Source organism: Herpailurus yagouaroundi, unplaced genomic scaffold, assembly GCF_014898765.1.
Source record: "Herpailurus yagouaroundi ecotype Mexico unplaced genomic scaffold, PumYag 28, whole genome shotgun sequence".
NCBI classification, from domain to species: Eukaryota; Metazoa; Chordata; class Mammalia; order Carnivora; family Felidae; genus Herpailurus; species Herpailurus yagouaroundi.
Window position 1 is genome coordinate 86,620,711 of NW_024412376.1, and position 19,029 is coordinate 86,639,739.

General features: G+C 35.3%; 1 long non-coding RNA gene across 1 annotated transcript; it reads left to right on the plus strand.

The window, feature by feature from the left end:
* The first annotated feature begins 8,914 nt into the window (after nt 1-8,914).
* LOC121029455 (uncharacterized) lies at nt 8,915-11,832 on the plus strand. The gene is made up of 3 exons (XR_005789738.1): nt 8,915-9,339; nt 10,129-10,238; nt 11,356-11,832. It is a non-coding gene; the product is annotated as an uncharacterized LOC121029455 (long non-coding RNA).
* Nucleotides 11,833-19,029: the final 7,197 nt, after the last annotated feature.

Here is a 19,029-nt window from a genome sequence, read left to right on the forward strand (position 1 = left end):
TGGGACAGGGGCTACTTTCTCACCAACTGAGGAATAGGAGCCAGTAGGCACTAGATCCTGCTTATCGTATCGGTCAAATCAGTCAATCCTTTTTCTGTGGAGAGGAGGGACTAAGGGGGAGAACAGAGAAGCTGGAGGAAGAAATTCACATAAACATGAGAAAAATGGAATAGGCTACCTCCCCCCACCCCCAACATTGTGTATTGTTCTAAGGGAAAGTTGGAGACCAATCGGTCTCTCACTGAGAAAGGTTGCTTTGGGATAGAAGGTATCAAGCCGTGCTAATTTTGTCCTGGTGAAGAGTCTGAGAAAAGAGTGTGTCAGCCAGGGCACAGCTCTGCTACTCAGTGTAGTAGAAATGAAACATTACTGAAATACCATGGTGTTTACTTCCTGTGAGATGGACTGAGCCATGGGCTGGAAGTTGATAAAACTAAACCAAATGGCACATATACATATAGCAACAGCAGCAGCTCCTCACTAACATAGTTCTATTTCTGTCAATTCTTTTTGCAAGGTCACGTACTTTGGTTAGTTGAAAGTCAGTGATCACAGTTAGCTAAAAACCTGAAAATAATAATACATGGCATGATGCTGTTTATGGAAATTGTTTTTCTTCTTTTATTATCTAAGTTGTAAATAGCTTACTGTGCCTCCCAAGAAGTTTTGGAAACTCACAAGAGTGTTAAAGAACAAGTACCAAAGAGAAATGGTTTGCAAACTATCTTCAGAACATCAGGTCTGATTCAGACAATGGAAATGAAATAGTAAGTGAATCTGTTTCTTAAACAATATTAAGGAGAACACCAATTCCTTCATGACTTCGTTAAATATACACCGAATACAAAAATGTTTTAGACCTGTTTAAGGAAGTAACACATAAAACCAGTCCAGGGGACTCTTAGGTCCCCTCTGGTTTGCCTGTGAGTTACCAAGTTCTTAGGAAAGCCAAATTTTTGTTTTTATTTATGGGACACTCCCCTTAGGTACATATCCACCAGGACAATCTTCATGACAGACTCTCTTTGCTCTTGCCCTCCAAAAAGTATGGGTTGGTTAGTGTCCCTAAGCCTGAGTATTTTCCAGGAAATTTTTCATCCTTCATAGAATTAGACTTCTCTACTCTTTAAATTCCTCAGTCATGTCTCAGAGTACCCTCAGCTTAAGTTCAAGTCAGCACCTCTCTTACGCCCACTACTCTTCTCTACTTCTGGTCAATAATATCTTGGAAGTAAGTTGATGGAAACTGAAATTAGGTGACAGGAATAAAATATGCTCACTCAGCACTTTTTATATATTTGCTGTTGAGGGAGAAGTCAAGTTCTGCCATTTGGTGAGATCATTTAACCTGTTTAGGTAAACAAGTTGGGATTACCAGATACTAAGAATTTGTCGGAATTTGATTTATTTTCTTCTTGTGATGCCCAGCCCCCTGTGTTTGTTAAGTAATTGTATAATTACAAGGGTTTCACAAAGCTGAAGGTGGAATCTGATAGAACATTTTTCTCTCAAGCAGGGTGAGCTCAGATTTGAGATTTAAAATGCATTATATTGCAGGTGTTGACCCAATCCTTGCTAATGCAGAGGAAAGTGCACCCCCATGACAGGAAAGGGAGCTAAAAATGTTTCCTGCTGTGCTTATAGCTCTGTCATCACTGTCCATTATTCTTTGTAGATGGTTTTATTGGCTGCTTTGGTCCATAACTCTTCCGCTAAGCAGTTCTTATCTCAAAAACAACTCAATCATCCACCTGTCCATCACCCATCATGAGTCACTAGATGGAAAATTGCTGAATAAAATACCTCACTTTTAATATAGAGCCAAAGCAAGACAACAAAGACTGTGCTTTGATCTTTCTCTAAAACTAATCGTGTTGATTCTAACTAGCCTCTGCAATAGATGTTGCAGAAGCTAAGGATAGTTATACTAATAGTATAATTCTTTAGATGATAGTCCTAACTTGCACCTGTTCTCCCAATGCTGAGGAAAGTTAGGGCTAGAGGAAGTTCATACATAGAGGAAATAAGAGGTTTGGGTTTGGGATTTCAGAGTTTTCACTGATTTCTTGTCTCCTAAAATCATACCTTCCAAACATTATATGGGCCAGGATAACATAAGGGACTGGGCCAAAGATCATTTTTATAAAGTCACTCATGCTGTGTCATTTTGAGCGAATAAATGTAAATTGGACATTCAGAGGAGATCGCTGAGAAAGGAAGTGGATTACCAATAGAACATTTTTCTTCTGAAAAACAAACAAAATGCTTTATTTTTAATCTAGAGGATAAGCTAAATAATTATATTTAATATGTGTTATATAATCTCATTTCGCAAAGCCCAATTTTCTGAAAAAGCCTCAAATGAAGACTGCAATAATCAGAGTTTTATAACTTGTGACAACAGCCAGGATATCCGTGCTTGCTTACCCTCAAGTAATTCTTAACTTTTTAGTCACTGCTCTCCTATTTCAATGGTAGTCATAGAAACTTGCTGGATATGCTGGATAATGCAATCAGAGCACAAGTCTGATTAGTCACGGGCTCTGTGAGGTTATTTATTTATTTGTTCCAAATGGAGATAATATTTTAATTGAACTAGATTTATAAATTCTGGGCCACTATGAATCATATATGAGAAATATGTTCATATTTCTTTTGTTGCCATTAGGAACCTGAGAGCCCATATTTAGTATGTGAAAAATCCTTATAATGTGTGTTTCTTAGATTCACCTTAACGTGGCTCTATTGTGTATGATCTGGTGTTTGCCCTGCTTTCCATACAGGTGTATGTATTCACACACAAATCCGTATACACATAAGTGCACACGTGTACGTTATATTTTTTATATTTTGCATACAAGAAGTGTGATTTGAGTTTGAACTGGGCAATAATTAACAAATTTAATTATTAAATTAAAGGCTTCGAGGCATACTGACAATTTAACTCAGATCACCTTTCCATTTGGATTAAGTCTGTGTTACTGCCATTGTTTGAAGTCTCCTGATAGATGGTGCTGGTGGTTTATTTTAGCATGCTAAAAATGGGTCAGATATTTCTTTCTTTTTTTCCCCCCAAATCTCATGGGTTTTGTTTTGTTTAATAGATTCTTTCAAAAAGGTGGGATCTTGCCCTTCATTTCTAACGGAGCCTTTTGTTAAGTTCAAGCCCGGTAATCACAAACAATGTAGAAGGTAATGGTGTGTGATAGACATAGTTTGCTCTTCTAAGGATTTCAGCTACACTTCAGTTTTTATATTCAGCAAATGAGAATGCCTTTAAAATCTCTCATCTGTATATAAAAGTGAGTAAAAAAAATAGAAAAGAATAGAAGCTGTAACCACAGAATTTATGAGAGAAATAGAGAGAGCAAGATGGCATTGGTCCTCGGAAGAAAGGGAAATACATTTTTAATATTTTTACAGCAAGAAACACCCCTTCAGGTTACATTTTGCATCACATGTGTTAAGCACAGATAATTTTAAGAAATGTTTGATGGTAGTGGTGTCACAATCAGCCTTTAGGAGGGAGTGTAATGACCGAACTGCACAGCCCCCTTCACCCTCCCCATGGCCCCACACCATCTCTATAGCCACTGTTGGAAGGTGCCTCCCCCTGCAAGTGCCAGAAATACAGGCAGCCTTCTTCAGGTGAGCTCTTTGTGTTTCATACTCTCCCTGATCTAATATTCCCAGGCTCACTGCAGACACCCTGGATGCTCCTGGGTCTCCTTAGTTACTAAGCACACACAGGGCTGTACTGCCTTTGGATTTCAAAGTCCTAATTAAAATTCTTTCACTATCCGGAGTGGCTTTTTTTTTTTTTTTTTTCCGCAAATCTAGTTCTAGAGAATAACTGAGGCAGAGAGAATTTTGGCTAATTTAAACTTTTTATTATTCTTCCCTATGAAAAGGAGGAGAGGGACAGGAGCAAAAGCTGCTAGCTCATGATTCTCTGAGTTGAAACTTGGAGGCCAAATGTATAATTCCTTAAACACTCCCTTGGGTGTGGCAGCCACCAGTTACAAGTGAGAGCACAGGATTACATTTTTATTCTTAGCCTTAGGGTGGTTGGAAGAGAGGCAGGATCCTATTGTCTCCACTTTTCTATTGAGACCCTGTGCCCATCCTTCAGTTCTCATGAAGGGATCTCAAATATGCCACTGTGGCATAACAATTATTTTAAGCTGAAGGCATTTGAGTTTCTGAAATCCCTTATCTGCCTAAAAGCAGAGCCTCCAGAAAGAACTCAATTGTCATAAATCCCCTCCCAGAGAGCAGCCAGGAAAGACTGATTCTTATCACCAGAGACCAAAAAAGAAGTCAGCAGCACACCAAAAAGACCTTGTTACAAAACTATCATCTTGCCCATCTGTTCTCCTAAGGGCCTATTCATTTTAACAAGAAGTCATTTGTTTTCTCTTAAGTGTCTTTCTCTCCACACCCCTTTCTCAGAATTAATCTCCCCCTCTCCCCCAACCATAAGTGTCCTTCTTCCTATCTGCTTAAGTCTATGAACCTTAAATTCTAACTACCACAATGAAATCACCTTTCTTGGTGAACTACCTGATGTTCCCCTTTATGCATTAAAATCAGGCTTTTCTCTTCCTAATCTGTCCTCTGTCAGTTTAATTCACAGGTCCCCAAGAATTAACTAAGAGGGTAGAGGAAAAGTATTTCCTTGAAAATAGGGCTTTATGCTCATGCTTAACAATTTTAGAAGTTCTCTCTGTCATTGTTCTTTAGGTGGCTTCCAGAGGCCAACATATTATAGAATTTCATGTATGTGCATTTAAAAAGGTGAAGTTATAACATGTATACTCATGTATACATAAATTAATTCCTTATAATTTTCACATATGTCTATATTGTTATTTCTGAGATACCCTTAAAACAAAGGTAATCATGAGAAAATGTGTGTAGTAAAAACTGTGGACTCTGGTTAATGAAGATTTTTCTCAAATCCTTTCTTTACTGTAGAATGCAGTGATTCAAAAGGAGATTAAATTTTTAATAATGCTCAGAAAAACTTTAAATTCAAGTTCATACTACCAAAGACTTATTGGTTTGGTACTTGCCTTCTCTTTCTATATGTTCATAGCTTAATGTCCAAGAGAAAGATAGAAATGTGGCTCCCATTTTTATTGCTTTCTTATTATCTCTTTGTTTTAGACCCCGGGTGGCTAATTCATGGATGGTGATAAAAAAACACAACATCCAAGCAACACCTAGCAAAGGGCATATGGGTATGAATATATGAGATTCTGGACTTAAAATGAAATACAAACAAGATTGACACTGCACTGTCTGAAGTATTCTTCATTCTGCAGTAGGATCCTTTATAGGAGTCTTTTTTTTTTTTTCTTTTTAGCAAAATGTCTAATCATGTGACTCTCCTACATAATACTCTTTATGAAATTGCCGAGTCATTTAACATGGCATTCAAATCTAATTATCTCTCTTCCTCTACTCCTTTATAGCCCCACCATAGTGTCTATCACATTCTATCATGATTTTCTGTTTATTTTTCTGTCTTCCCCACTAAATTAATATTCTGTCAAGACAAAAGCATTTAATGTCTCTATCCCCAGAAACAAACACAAATTATAGCTGTTTGCCAGCATCCAACTTGTATGTTTAGTACACAGCAGGTGCTTTATATATGTGCATTGAATGGACTCATCCGGAATGCCTCTTCTGATCTTTCTGCCTGCTTAGTTCTTATACTTCTATTAATATTAACTTCAAAAAATTATCTTTGTAATTGCTAGTCTGGTCTCACAGGCAGAATTAATCACACACTAATCTATGCCTCTGTGGCACTCTGGTCATACCACCAGTATTGAATTTAAGCATCATATTTTAATTGTTTCTGTATTTCCTTTTATATAAGAAATAGGTCTAATTCATTTTTACTGCTTTGAATCTAGCATTGCATGTAACAAAAAGAATTGCTGAATAAATGTCTGTGAAACGAATAAAGGAACATCATCCATGGGAAGGAAATATACGAGGTTTTGTTTTCCTCATGCAGTGGAGTGGATTTGTGACCCACAAAATAATATGTTGATGTCCTGACTCCCAGCACCTCAGAAGGTGATTTTATTTGGAAATAGGGTTATTGCAGAAGTAACTAGTTATAAGTGAGTTCATGCTGAGTAAGGTGGGCCCATAATCCAATACAACTGGTATCCTCATACAAATAGGTGAGACAGACACAGGGAAAATGGTCACCAAGACCATCTCAGCAAAGACTGAAGTTTGGTGTTACAAACTGAGTAAAACCAAGGGACCAGAAACTGAAAGATCAAAAAAAAAAAAAAAAAAAAAAAAAAAAAAAAAAAAAAAAAAAAAAAAGATCCTCCTCTAGGAGCTCTGAAGGGAGTATGGCACTGTCAACACCTTGGTTTTAGATTTTTAGCCCCTGGAACTGTAAGAGAATATATTTCTCTTGTTTTAAACCACTCAGTTTGTGAATCTTTGTTAGGGATTGTTAGGAAACTAATACACCGAGTATATTTAAACAGTCATGTTTCCCCCCCAAAATAGGATATGGAATTATCCCTAAAGTGGAATTGGTTTAGGCAAGAGGATAAAAGCAAATGTGGGATTTGAAGATTGTCTCTGTTCTGTAAGGCACTAAATGGTGTTAATGATCCCCCAACATGGCATCCACGTGAAATATTAGCTCTTTGAAGTAAACAAATGAATGAACATGAATTTACAAGTTATTGGGTACAAGTAGACTTATGAAATATAATGCCCTTTGTTTCCAAATATCTCAACGTTGGGAAAAGACTGTCTTGAGAAACATAAAAAAGTGATGAAACATTTTTACTTGGAATTTTTAGTAACTGGAGGACACAAAATAGAAGACCATAGAATCATCTATTGCCTATTCACTCATTATCCCCTGTTTCAGGGACATAGCAGTGAACATTACAGTGAAGATCCCCACTCCTGGAGATGGAATTCTATTGGGGGTACAACAGAAAGAAACCCAAATATATGACACGATGGATAATTCTTTGAAAGAAAATGAAGTAGGTTAAGAAGATGGACAATATTGGAACAGGGATGCTCTTTTAGTTAGGTTGTCAGATGAGGTGTCTTTCATAAGGTAGCATTTCAATGGAATGAGGGAATGAGCCATATATATGGATCTAGATGGATCTATATGTATATATATGCATATATACATATATATTATATAATCTCTACATGTTCTTTTGAGTGAGTTTGTTGATGGGTTGGTTGTAAACAGAGGAATAATATAATCTGACATAGGATTTCAATGTCCTTCTGGCTGAGTAGGGGAACATCATGGTATAAGCAATGGTAGAAGTCAATGGAGAATGCACTAATCTATTTGCAGGTCAGGTCATGCTGATTTGAACTAGTGTGAGAAGTGTTTGGAATCGGGATGTATTATGAAAATGGAATCCAAGATTTGCAGATGAGATGTGCATGCAGCCATGAACTGAGTTTCGTCAGATGAGTAAACATTGTGATGAACAGGGGAATGATGAAAGGGAACTCTAGGCTGCTCCCTAGGAATTAAAAGCAGGAGAGGACTAATTAGAATTGTTCCTTCATCCACACAAAAGCTGGGAGGTTAAAGTGAGAATATGATAATGTGACACATGGTGAGTATTTCATCATTGCTGGTTCTCTTCTACTTTGAATATTCTGAAAAAGATATAAGAATATGAGACACCAAAATGTGTCACAATTAGAGAGCTTATTACCAGCTCTAAGAAAACTTGTGTTGAATGGAATACTACGGAAGCTGGGCAGAAAAGTCTTAAAAAGACATATCGTTAATTTAGAATCTCTTCTTGCACCTTAATTAACAAAGGAAGGGGTTTTGAGAAAATCTGTGGCACACTGGCACATGATTCAGAAAGCCTATGAAGAGTCACTGAAATGCACTTCTGAGCTATCCTTCAATAGATTCCATCAACGCTAGAGTCTTAGGAGAAAAAGCAGTACTAGAAACATATCTAGTGATCTCTGAGACAAATGGAGCAGACCAGCTCTGTGAATGATTTCACTCTTACTCCTATTTCAAGGCAAATGCTACTGTTTGCCCCGTTCCATCAATAACGAGTTCCTATGATCATGTATGTATTTTAACATATGCTTTATTTTTTTCACTTATCTTTACTTTTCATTTTTCATTTTTTCCTCTATACTTTTTTCACAAAGCGTTGAAGAATCAGCCTTTGTTGAAAATAATCTAGATTTCAAATAATCCCCCTTTATCCTCCTTCAGTTCAGTATTACTTTCCTTTCTTTGGCTGTCCCAGAGCTCTAGATGACTTGTCTCATTTCAGACAGTGAATTTTGCCCTTTGCACCTTTCAGGCGATCATTAGTCATTTCAAAGATTTTATAGAGAATGATAAAGGAAACTGTTATTGAAGGACTTGGGGCTGTGCATTATTATTTTGGCCTTGACAAATACCCTTGGTAATGAAGACTTCAAAGAGCCTTCATTATGGCCTCAGAAAGGAACAGCGGGAAAGTTAATTACCTGGAGCCAAAAATCCTATTTTCCCTTTAACAACCCAGGGCTGCACTTTAAAGGCAATCAAATGGAGTGCTGTTTGGCAAATAGTCAGCCTTTCTTGAAATGCTGAGGGTAATTAGATGCTCTCCTGTCTGTCATTAAAGACAAATTGTTTGTAAATGGTTAACATTTGAGGACTGCACTGTGTCTTCAACCTTTATCATAATTATATTGCCAATATTGACCAGAATATTCTAAACCGAGAAATGGGAGCTTATTGCAAGGCTAATTGCTTGATAATGAATTACTGCTGCTCTTAAAAAAAAAAAACAAAAAAAAAAACCCCTCACTATTTATGTATGAATGTATGTATGTATGTATTTTGCCTTCATTTTCTTTAGGGGTTTTGATATTTGCAATTCAAATTTACTAGGAGGAAGTCTTCTGTGAAAAGAATCATCCATCCCCTGATAATGGCTAATTTTATTCCTAATTGGGGCTATGAACCATTCAAAGAAAAAACTTTCAACCCTTTCCAAAATCCACTGGCTTGAAAGAAACCCAGATGTCATTAGTGTGTCAGTGTTCCCTGATGAGAGCTAAGGATGAAAAAAGCAGTTTTGACTTTTAGAGGAGCTTTTGAGACTGTGATGTCATCAGCTTCTCCCAGGCTTGAGAGCAATTTACTTCATTGTATTGTAATTTAATGCAGTACTCTTATTCAGTTACTAGTCACCCTACATAAAACTAGAAAGCCCAGAAGAAAGGACACAAGATCCATGCTCCTGACCTTAGGATAACTGATTTAAACTTTTCTTCACCTTTCAAATGGTAAGTTTTTAAACTGCCACTTGCATCTATTTCATTAGTGTTGCAGGATTTTTTTTTTTACCTCAATACCCGGGATTGGTTGTCTTGCTGTTTCAAAGAATGAAGAGGTGAACACAAAATAAAATAAGCAGCAGACAAGAGTTTATTACAATATAAGATCAGAAAGTAAGAATACAATGAAATATTACTCGGCAATCAAAAAGAAGGAAATCTTGCCATTTGCAACAATGTGGATAGGGTATTGTACTAAGTGAAATAAGTCAGAGAAAGACAAATAAATGATTTCACTCATATGTGGAATTTAAGAAGCAAAACAGATGAACATAGGGGAAGGGAAGCAAAAATAAGATAAAAACAGAGACAAACCATAAGAGATTCTTAAATACAGAGAACAAATTGAGGGTTGTTGAGGGGTGTTGGGTGTGGCAGATGGGCTAAATGGGTGATGGGCATTAAGGAGGGCACTTGTTGGGATGAGCACTGGGTGTTATATATGTGATGCATCACTCAATTCTACTCTTGAAACCATTATTACACTGTATGTTAACTAACTTGGATTTAAATAAAATTTAAAAGTAAATAAAAAATAAATAAAAAGCTCTTGAAAAAGAAAAAAATAATAAAATGATCAAAGCTAAAAAAAAAATTAAAGAGTAGCATGAAAACTCTCTTTACAGAGAGGGGACATTCAAAAAAGAATGCCTGCGACATAGGCAAGGGTTTTTGATAAGGTTCTGGTTGGCCCTCCCTTCCCTTCCCCCTTGTTCCTTCTTCCTTGTTTCTTCTCAGGTATTACCCTTATTGGCTTGATCACTCTAAGTGCTGCGTTGTTCATTCCTGATTGGCTCAATTCCATTGTGTGAGGAATCAGATGGCGGTCCTACTGTCCCTCATATAACGTAAGTTTTATGATTTACTGATTTTACTTAGGTATTGTGATTGTCAAATTCCTGAGGGGAACCTGATGGGTGGGTGGTGTCTGTTACATTCTTAAGAGGAACCTTAAGCCTAAGGGAATTTACTCATGGTCACAATATGTGTTTTTCCCCAACCGGGGACCTCAGGTCCTAACCTTCCCCCTCTGCCTATTTTATCCTACCTTTCCCTATCATGTTAGTACTAGTCCAGTGCTTTTTTTCATCTAAGTACTGAACCGCAGGGGCTTTAGGACAGACTTTTTTTTTCCCTCAGAATTCTAAACAAAATAATATGGGATGGTCCTGGTTATAAAATTTGGACCACATTGTTTTTAAGTGGTAATTATCATCATTAAACTGAATGTTTCAAAGTGCAGATATCAAATCTATTACAGGGATAATAGCATAACCCAAATGTTCATTTCTCCATTATCTGTCCAGTGAAACTTCTACTTAATAAATAATAAGCTATAAACAGTAACCGCCATTAGTCATTTAAGAGGTTACTACATGCTATGGAGTGTGCTAACCCCTTTTATGATATTTTCCAGGTAATATTCATAATAACCCTATGAAATAGATATTATTATTTATCTTTTATAAATGAAGAAACAAAGGCTTGCAAACATTTTTTTCCTTGGACCTACAATTAGCAAATGGCAGAGCCAGAAATATGAGCTATGTTTGTGTGTTTCCAAAATCATGTTCTTTCATATAGACAATTATTATCTAATTCTTTAAACATTATATGCTATTATTTCTGCTATTTCAAATATTATAAATACTATGGAAATATACTATTAGAGGCTTTGACAAACTGTTACAGGAAATTAAGTTACTTTCTTTGCTTACAAAATTAATCGTTACTACTATTATTAATTAAACTACTTAACTATTATCTATATTTAATGTGTGTGCTCGGAAATTATAAACAAAGTCTTGAGTAGAGATCTGCAAACCACCGCCCCCTGTTTTTGTAAGTAAAGGTCTATTGGAACATGGCCATCCCCATTCATTTACATATGGTCTATGGCTGCTTTGACAATAAAATTGTGAAGGGCTCCAGAATATACTACTCTGATATAAGGATTATTTTGAGGTGAAGATATTTGTGAATTAAGAGATGTGAAAAGGCTTTGTCTCAACTCCCCTTACCTGCCTAAAAGCAGAGCCTCCCCAAGGAGTTCAACTGTCCTAAATCCTTTCGCCAGAATTTCATAACCAGGGAAGATGACTCCTGTCAACAAGATGAGAAGCCAGGACTGGGATAAAAAATTGTCCAAGAAATTGTTACAAAACTATCGTGTCTCCCATCTGTTTTCCTAAGTACCCCTTTATCTTTCCTAAGTGGTCCTTTCTCCTCCAACTTTTCCCACACTAATGTGGTATATAAGTCCCAAATTCTAACCCCCTCTTTATGCCACATTTTCTGTGAGCTGTCCTATAAACAAATAAGAATAAACATTGTCTTTTCTATTGTAAATCTTCCTTTTGTCAGTTTAATTTGCAGGCCCTTAAGAACAAACTTAAGAAAGCTGAGGAAAAATTTTTCCTCCCTGACAAAGGCAATGTCAAATTGTTGCAACAGAGATCCTATGGCCTACAAAGGCTAAGATATTTTGCTATTTGGCATTTCAGAGAAAGTTTACTGACCTCCAGGAGGCTGAAAGATTATTCAGAAACGAATATAAATCTTCACTACTTTTTAGCTTACTTCACAATAAATATGAATTTATATGAAAGGGCGCAACCAGGGATGCCTGGTTGTTTAAGCATCCAACTCTTGATGTCGCTCAGGTTGTGATCTCACAGTTTGTGGGATAGAGCCCTGCCTTGGCCTCTGTGCTGCCAGTGTGGAGCCTGCATGGTATTCTCTTCCTCCCTCTCTCTTTGCCCCTCCCCTGTTTGTGTGCTCTCTCTCTCCAAATAAATACATAAACTTAAAAAAACGAAAGAAAGGACACAACCATATTATCTACTTGCAAATAATCATGTCGATGATGGAGGAAATATAGAAGCTTGTTTACTACCATGTTGGCAATGTGGTCCTTGGCAGTAAGAACTTAGGCAGCTATTTTTGTCTTAAAGGAAGTTACTGTATCATTGTAAAATTTATATCAAACATGCCTAATTTAAGTTCCAATCAGATATATGAGATGCAGTACTATAAATACAATAAATATTCAAAGACACATCATCTAGAAAACTATTGTTGTTTAATTTCTATTTTTAAATTGTTATAAACTTTAATTATTTAATAATTACCTATGCATGCTTCCTCTTCTGTGAATTGTCTGTTCAAATCTTACTGACCTCCTTATAAATATTTATAAACACTCTACGTACATGACTATGTATTTTTAATACTGTGTGCTTCTTTTATAGAAAAAGTCTTCTAATGTTAGTAATATTTGTCTGCATTTCTGTTTCTGACTTTTTTCAATCACTTCTACTTCTAGAAGTTCTAAATCTATCCTGTAATTTTCAGTTAAATTATATTTCTTTATGATATGCTATTGTTTGGTTACTTTCCTATTAGTTCTTTATTCATACATATGAAATTTACGTAGGAATTTATTAAGTGGTATGACCCAACACACACACACACACACACACACATTTTACTTTCTCCTTATGTTAATTGCCACCATTTCCACCACCACCACAACCAAATAGCTAACCAAATGCCTTGATAAAACAAGGCTTCGTCTTCCTCTTCTGAAAGAAGGTTGACGGGCTAGGGACTCAGTACCTGAGGGGGAAGCAGTGGTGAGTGCCTCCGGTTTTCTTTTTGTCTCTTGTATCCCAGAAGCAAGAGCAGATGGCGTCCTCAACCCAGAAACACACTTCATTAGAGTTAAAAGAATTGAATCATACAGAATGTGTTCTCTGACCACAATGGAATCAAACTAGAAATGAGTAACAGAAAGAAAATAGGAAAACCTCTAATCACTAGGAAACAACATATTTGTAAATAATCCATGAGTCAAAGAAGTTGGTTCAAAAAATACCTGAAGCTGAATGAAAATAAAAATACAGCATATTAAAATTTGTGTGATACAGCTAAAGCAGTACAGCCATATAGCCAATAAGAAAATATAATTCATTATTTTAAAATAACCCAAATAGAAATCTTCATGCCCAGATGGATTCACTGGAAAATCCTACCAAAGTTTAAAGAGGCAATAACACCAATTTTGCACAGTCTTTTCCAGAAAATAGAAAAGGAATTCATTTTATAAAGCCTTACCCTGATACCAAAATCAACTGATGACAATATAAGAAAGAAAACTGCAGACCAATATTCCTCATGAAAATCAATGCAAAAATTCTTTAAAATATTTGCAAATAGAATTCAGCAATATATAAAGAATTCTACATCATGAACAAGCAGAGTTTATTCCAGAGATGCAATGATGGTTCACAAGAAAACGTCAGGGGCACCTGGGTGGCTCAGTTGGTTAGGCATCCAACTTCGGCCTAGGTCATGATCTTGGGGTTCATGAGTTCAAGCCCCACACTGGGCTCTGTGCTGACAGTTCAGAGCCTGGAGCCTGCTTCAGATTCTGTGTCTACCTCTCTCTCTGACCTTGCCCCACTTGTGTTCTGTCTCACTCTCTCTCAAAAAATAAACATTAAAAAAAAAAGTGTAATAGCTCAGCATACTAGAACACAAAAACTTTTTTAAAAAAGCAAAAATTAAATATTATCTACCATATTAAGGCTAAGATGAAAAATCATATGAGAAATTAATACAGAAAAATAATTAGACAAAATTCAATACCAATTCATGATAAAACTCTCAGAAAAGTAACTATGTAGAGAAACTCCCTCAACTTGATCATGACCATTTGCAAAACAACAAGGAAACAAACTTAACATGGCTAACCTTATACTTTATGGTGAAAGACTGAATGCTTTTCCACTAAGATCAGGAAGAAAGCAAAGATGACCACTCTCACAACACTTATCTAACATAATGCTGAGTGTTCTAGCTAGTATAAGAAAGCAAAAAAGGAAAAGAAAAACAATACAGCACGGAAATGAAACAACAGTCCCTATATTCAGATGACATGACTGCCTGTATAGAAAACAATAAATCTATAAAAAAAAACTCCTAGAAATAAAAAGGATGGTATTCAATAGGATAACAGTAAATAAGATAAATATCAGTTGTATTTCCATGTACTAGAAATGAGCATATGGATACCAAAATTAATACTATAATTCCATTGACACCCCCAAAAAAGTATATTTATGTGTGTATCTAAAAAAAAGGCCCATAGAGTGGAAACTATACAAGGCTGATGAAAGAAATCAAAGAAAATCTAAGCAGAGACATAATGTATTTGTAGATTGGAAGACTTAACATAGTAAGTGTGTCAATTCTCCCCAAATTGTTGTAAGTTTTAATGTAATTCCTATCAAAATTCCAGCAAGGTTGTTTTTTGTAGCTATTGGCAATATCACCCTACCATTTATATGGAAAATCAAGAACTAGAGTAAAGAATTTTTTCAAGTTGGTATTTTATTAACAGGGTCAAACATAGAAAATAAAGTTGTTTCTTGTAAGAAATTCCAGATATTGCCATGAAAGTAATCTTTGTTCATCCTTTCAATTTCAATGCCGCTTAAAAAAAAAATGTTGGTCTCTAAAGAGAACTCAGTTCAAGTCAAATAATACTTTCATTTAGGGAAATTTATTTCAGGAATTATCAAAAGATCATGGACAAATGATTTTTTACTAGTCTAAGATTTGAACACATACTTAGCAATATATTACAGGAAAATTGTCTCTATATGCTCCTACCTCTGATTCATCCCTTTTTTTTAAGTTTTTATTTAAATTCCAGTTACTTAACATACTATTAGTTTTAGGTGTATTATATAGTGATTCAAAACTTCCATACATCACCTGGTGCTCATCACAAGTGCACTTCTTAGTCCCCATCACCTATTCCACTCATCCCCCCACTCATCTCCTCTCTGGTAACCATCAATTTGTTGTACACAGTTAAGACCCTATTTCTTGGGTTGCCTCTCTTTTTTATTCCCTCTTTGCTCATTTCTTTTGTTTTTTAAAGTCCATGTATGAGTTAAATCATATCATATTTGTCTTTCTCTGACTGCCCTATTTCCTTAACATTATAAACTATAGCTCCACCCACATCGTTGCAAATGGCAAGATTTCATTCTTTTTTATGACTGAGTAATATTTCACTGTGTGTGTGTGTGTGTGTGTGTGTGTGTGTGTGTGTGTGTGTTTATCACTTATTTTTCATTCATCCATCAATGGACACTTGGGCTATTTCCATAATTTGGATATTTTAGCCAATGCTGCTATAAACATCAGCATGCATATATCCCTTTGAATTAGTATTTTTGTGTTCTTTGGGTAAATACCCAGTAGTGCCATTGCTGAATCATACGGTAGTTACATTTTTAACTTTTTGAGAAATCTCCATATTGTTTTCTACAGTGGCTGCACCAGTTTGCAATCCCACCAACAGTGCAGGAGGGTTCCTTTTTTACCCATTCCTCACCAACACTTGCTGTTTCTTGCATTTTTCATTTTAGACACTCTGACAGCTATGAAATAATATCTCATTGTAGTTTTGATTTATATTTCCCTGATGATGAGTGATGTAGAACATTTTTTCATGTGTCTATTGGCCATCTGTGTCTTCTTTGGAAAAAATATCTATTCGTGTCTTCCCATTTTTAATTGGATTATTTTGTTTTTGAGTGTTGAGTTTGATAAATTCTTTATAGATTTTGGATACTAACCCCTTAGCCGATATGTCATTTGCAAATATCTTCTCCATCCTAAAGTTTGCCTTTTAGTTTTGTTGATTTTTTTTTCTTTTGCTGTGCAGAAGCTTAATGTCTTATTGAAGTCCTAACACTTTATTTTTGCTTTTATTTTCTTGCCTCCAGAGACATACCTAGAAAGAAGTTGCTACAGCCGATGTCAAAGAAGTTACTTTCTGTGTTCCCCTCTGGATTTTTATGGTTTCAGTTCTCACATTTAGGTCTTTAATCCACTTTGTGTACGGTATAAGAAAGTGGTCCAGTTTCATTCTTTTGCATGTTGCTGTTCAGTTTTCCCAACACCATTTGTTGAAGATACTGTTTTTCCCATTGGATATTCTTTCCTGCTATATTGAAGATGGATCATGTAGTTGTGGTTTCCTTTCTGGGTTTCCGGGTTTCCTATTCAGTTCTATTGATCAGAATGGAATGTCTTTCCATTTCTTTGTGTCCTCTTCAATTTCTTTCATTAGTGTTTTATAGTTTTCAGAGTGTAAGTTTTTCACCTTTTTGATTAAGTTTATTCCTAGTTATCTTATTGTTCGTGGTGAAATTGTAAATGGAATTGATTCCTTAAATATTCTTTCTGCTGTTTCATTATTGCTATATAGAAATGCAACAGATTTCTATATGTTGATTTTGTATCCTAAGACTTTGTTGAATTTGTGTATCATTCTAGCATTTTTTTTTTTTTTTGGTGGAGTATTTTGGGTTTTCTACATAAAGTATCATGTCACCTACAAATCATGAAAGTTTGACTTCTTCCTTGTTGATTTGGATGCCTTTTATTTCTTTGTGTTTTTGATTGCTGTGGCTAGGACTTCTAGTACTATGTTAAAAACAGTGGTGAGAGTGGATATCCCTGTGTTGTTCCTGATCATAGAAGAAAATCTGTCAGTTTTATCCCATTGAGGATATTAGCTATGGGTTTTTCATATATGGCCTTTATTATGTTCAGGTATGTTCCCTCTAAACCTACTTTGTTGAGGTTTTTTTACCCTACTTTGTTGAGGGTTTTTATGGATAGATATTGTATTTTGTCAAATGCTTTTTCTGCATCTATTGAAATAATCATATGGTTCTTATCATTTCTTTTGTTAATGCAGTATATCACATTGATTGATTTGCCAATATCGAACCAGTTTTGTCACCGAGGAACAAATCCCACTTGATATTGGTGAATGGTTCTTTTAATATGCTGTTGGATTCAGTTTGGTAGTATTTTATTGAGAATTTTTGCATCCATGTTCAACAGAGATATTGGCCTATAGTTCTCTTTTTTAGTGGAATCTTTATCTGGTTTTGGTAATGCTGGCTTCATAGAATGAATTTGCAATATTTCCTTCCTTTTCTACTTTTGAAATAGTTTCAGAAGAATAGATATTAAATATTTTTTAGATGTTTGGTAGAATTCACCTATGAAGACTGGACTTTTTGTTTTTAGGGAGTTTTTTGATTGGTCATTCAATTTCTTTGCTGGTTATTGGTCTGATCAAATTTTCTATTTCTTCTTTTTCAGTTTTGATAGTTAATATGTTTCTAGAAATTTGTCCATTTCTTCTTAGTTGTTCAATTTGTTGGCATATAGCCTTTCATAATATTCTTTTATAATTATTTGTGTTTATGTGAAATTGGTTGTTATTTCTCCTCTCTCATTTGTGATTTTATTTATTTGAGTCCTTTCTCTTTTATTTTTGGTAAGTCTGGCTAGAGGTTTATCAATTTTATTAATTTTTTCAAAGAACTACCTCCTGATTTCATTAATCTGTTCTATTGTGTTTTTTTTTGTTGTTGTTGTTGTTGTTGGTTTGTTTTTTAGTTTTTATTTCATTTATTTCTGTTCTAATCTTTATTATTTCCTTTGTTCTGCTGGCTTTAGGTTTTTTTTTTTGTTGTTCTTTTCCTAGCTCCTTTAGGTCTAAGGGTAGGTTGTTTATTTGAGATTTTTCTTGCTTCTTGATGTAAGCCTGTATTGCTGTATACTTCCCTCTTGGGACTGCTTTTGCTGCATCTCAAAGGTTTTGGATTGTTGGGTTTTCATTTTCACTTTTTTCCATGTATTTTTTAAATTTCTTCTTTGATTTCTTGGTTGACCTATTCAGTATTAAGTTGCATATTGTTTAGCTTCCATGTGTTTGTTGTCTTTCCAAAGTTTTTCTTATAGTTGACTTAGTTTCATAGCATTATGTTCAGAAAAGGTGCATGGTATGACTTTGATCTTTTTGTACTTGTTGAGACCTGATTTTTTACATAATATGTGCTCTATTCTGGAGAATGTCCCATGTACACTTAAAAAGAATGTGTATGCTGCTGTTGTGGGATGGAATATTCTGAATATATCTGTTAAGTCCATCTGTTCCCAGTGTATCATTCAAAGCTCTTGTTTCCTTGTTGATGTTCTGTTTAGATGATCTGTCCATTGATGTAAGTAGGGTGTTAAAGTCCCTTACTATTACTGTGTTTTTATTATTTAGTTTCTTTATGTTTATTATTAACCATTTTATGTATTTGGGTGCTTCTTTTGGATGCATAAATATTTACAATTGTTATATCTTCTTGTTGGATTGTTGGATTCTTTATGATTATATACTGTCCTTCTTTGTCTCTTTTTACAGCCTTTGTCTTGAAGTCTAGTTTGTCCAATAGAAGTATTGCTACTCCAGATTTCTTTTGACATCCATTTGTGTGATAAATGTTTCTCCATTCCCTCACTTCCAATCTGCATGTGTCCTTAGATCTAAAATGAGTCTCTTATAGGCATCCTACAGATGGGTCTTAGTTTTTAATCCATTCTGACATAGTACGGCTCTGATTGGAACATTTAGTCCATTTACATTCAGAGTAATTATTATTTAAAGAAAATTTTTTTTAATGTTTATTTAATTTTGAGAGAGACAGAGCATGAGCAGGGAAAGGGCAGAGAGAGAGGGAGACACAGAATCTGAAGCAGGCTCCAGGCTCT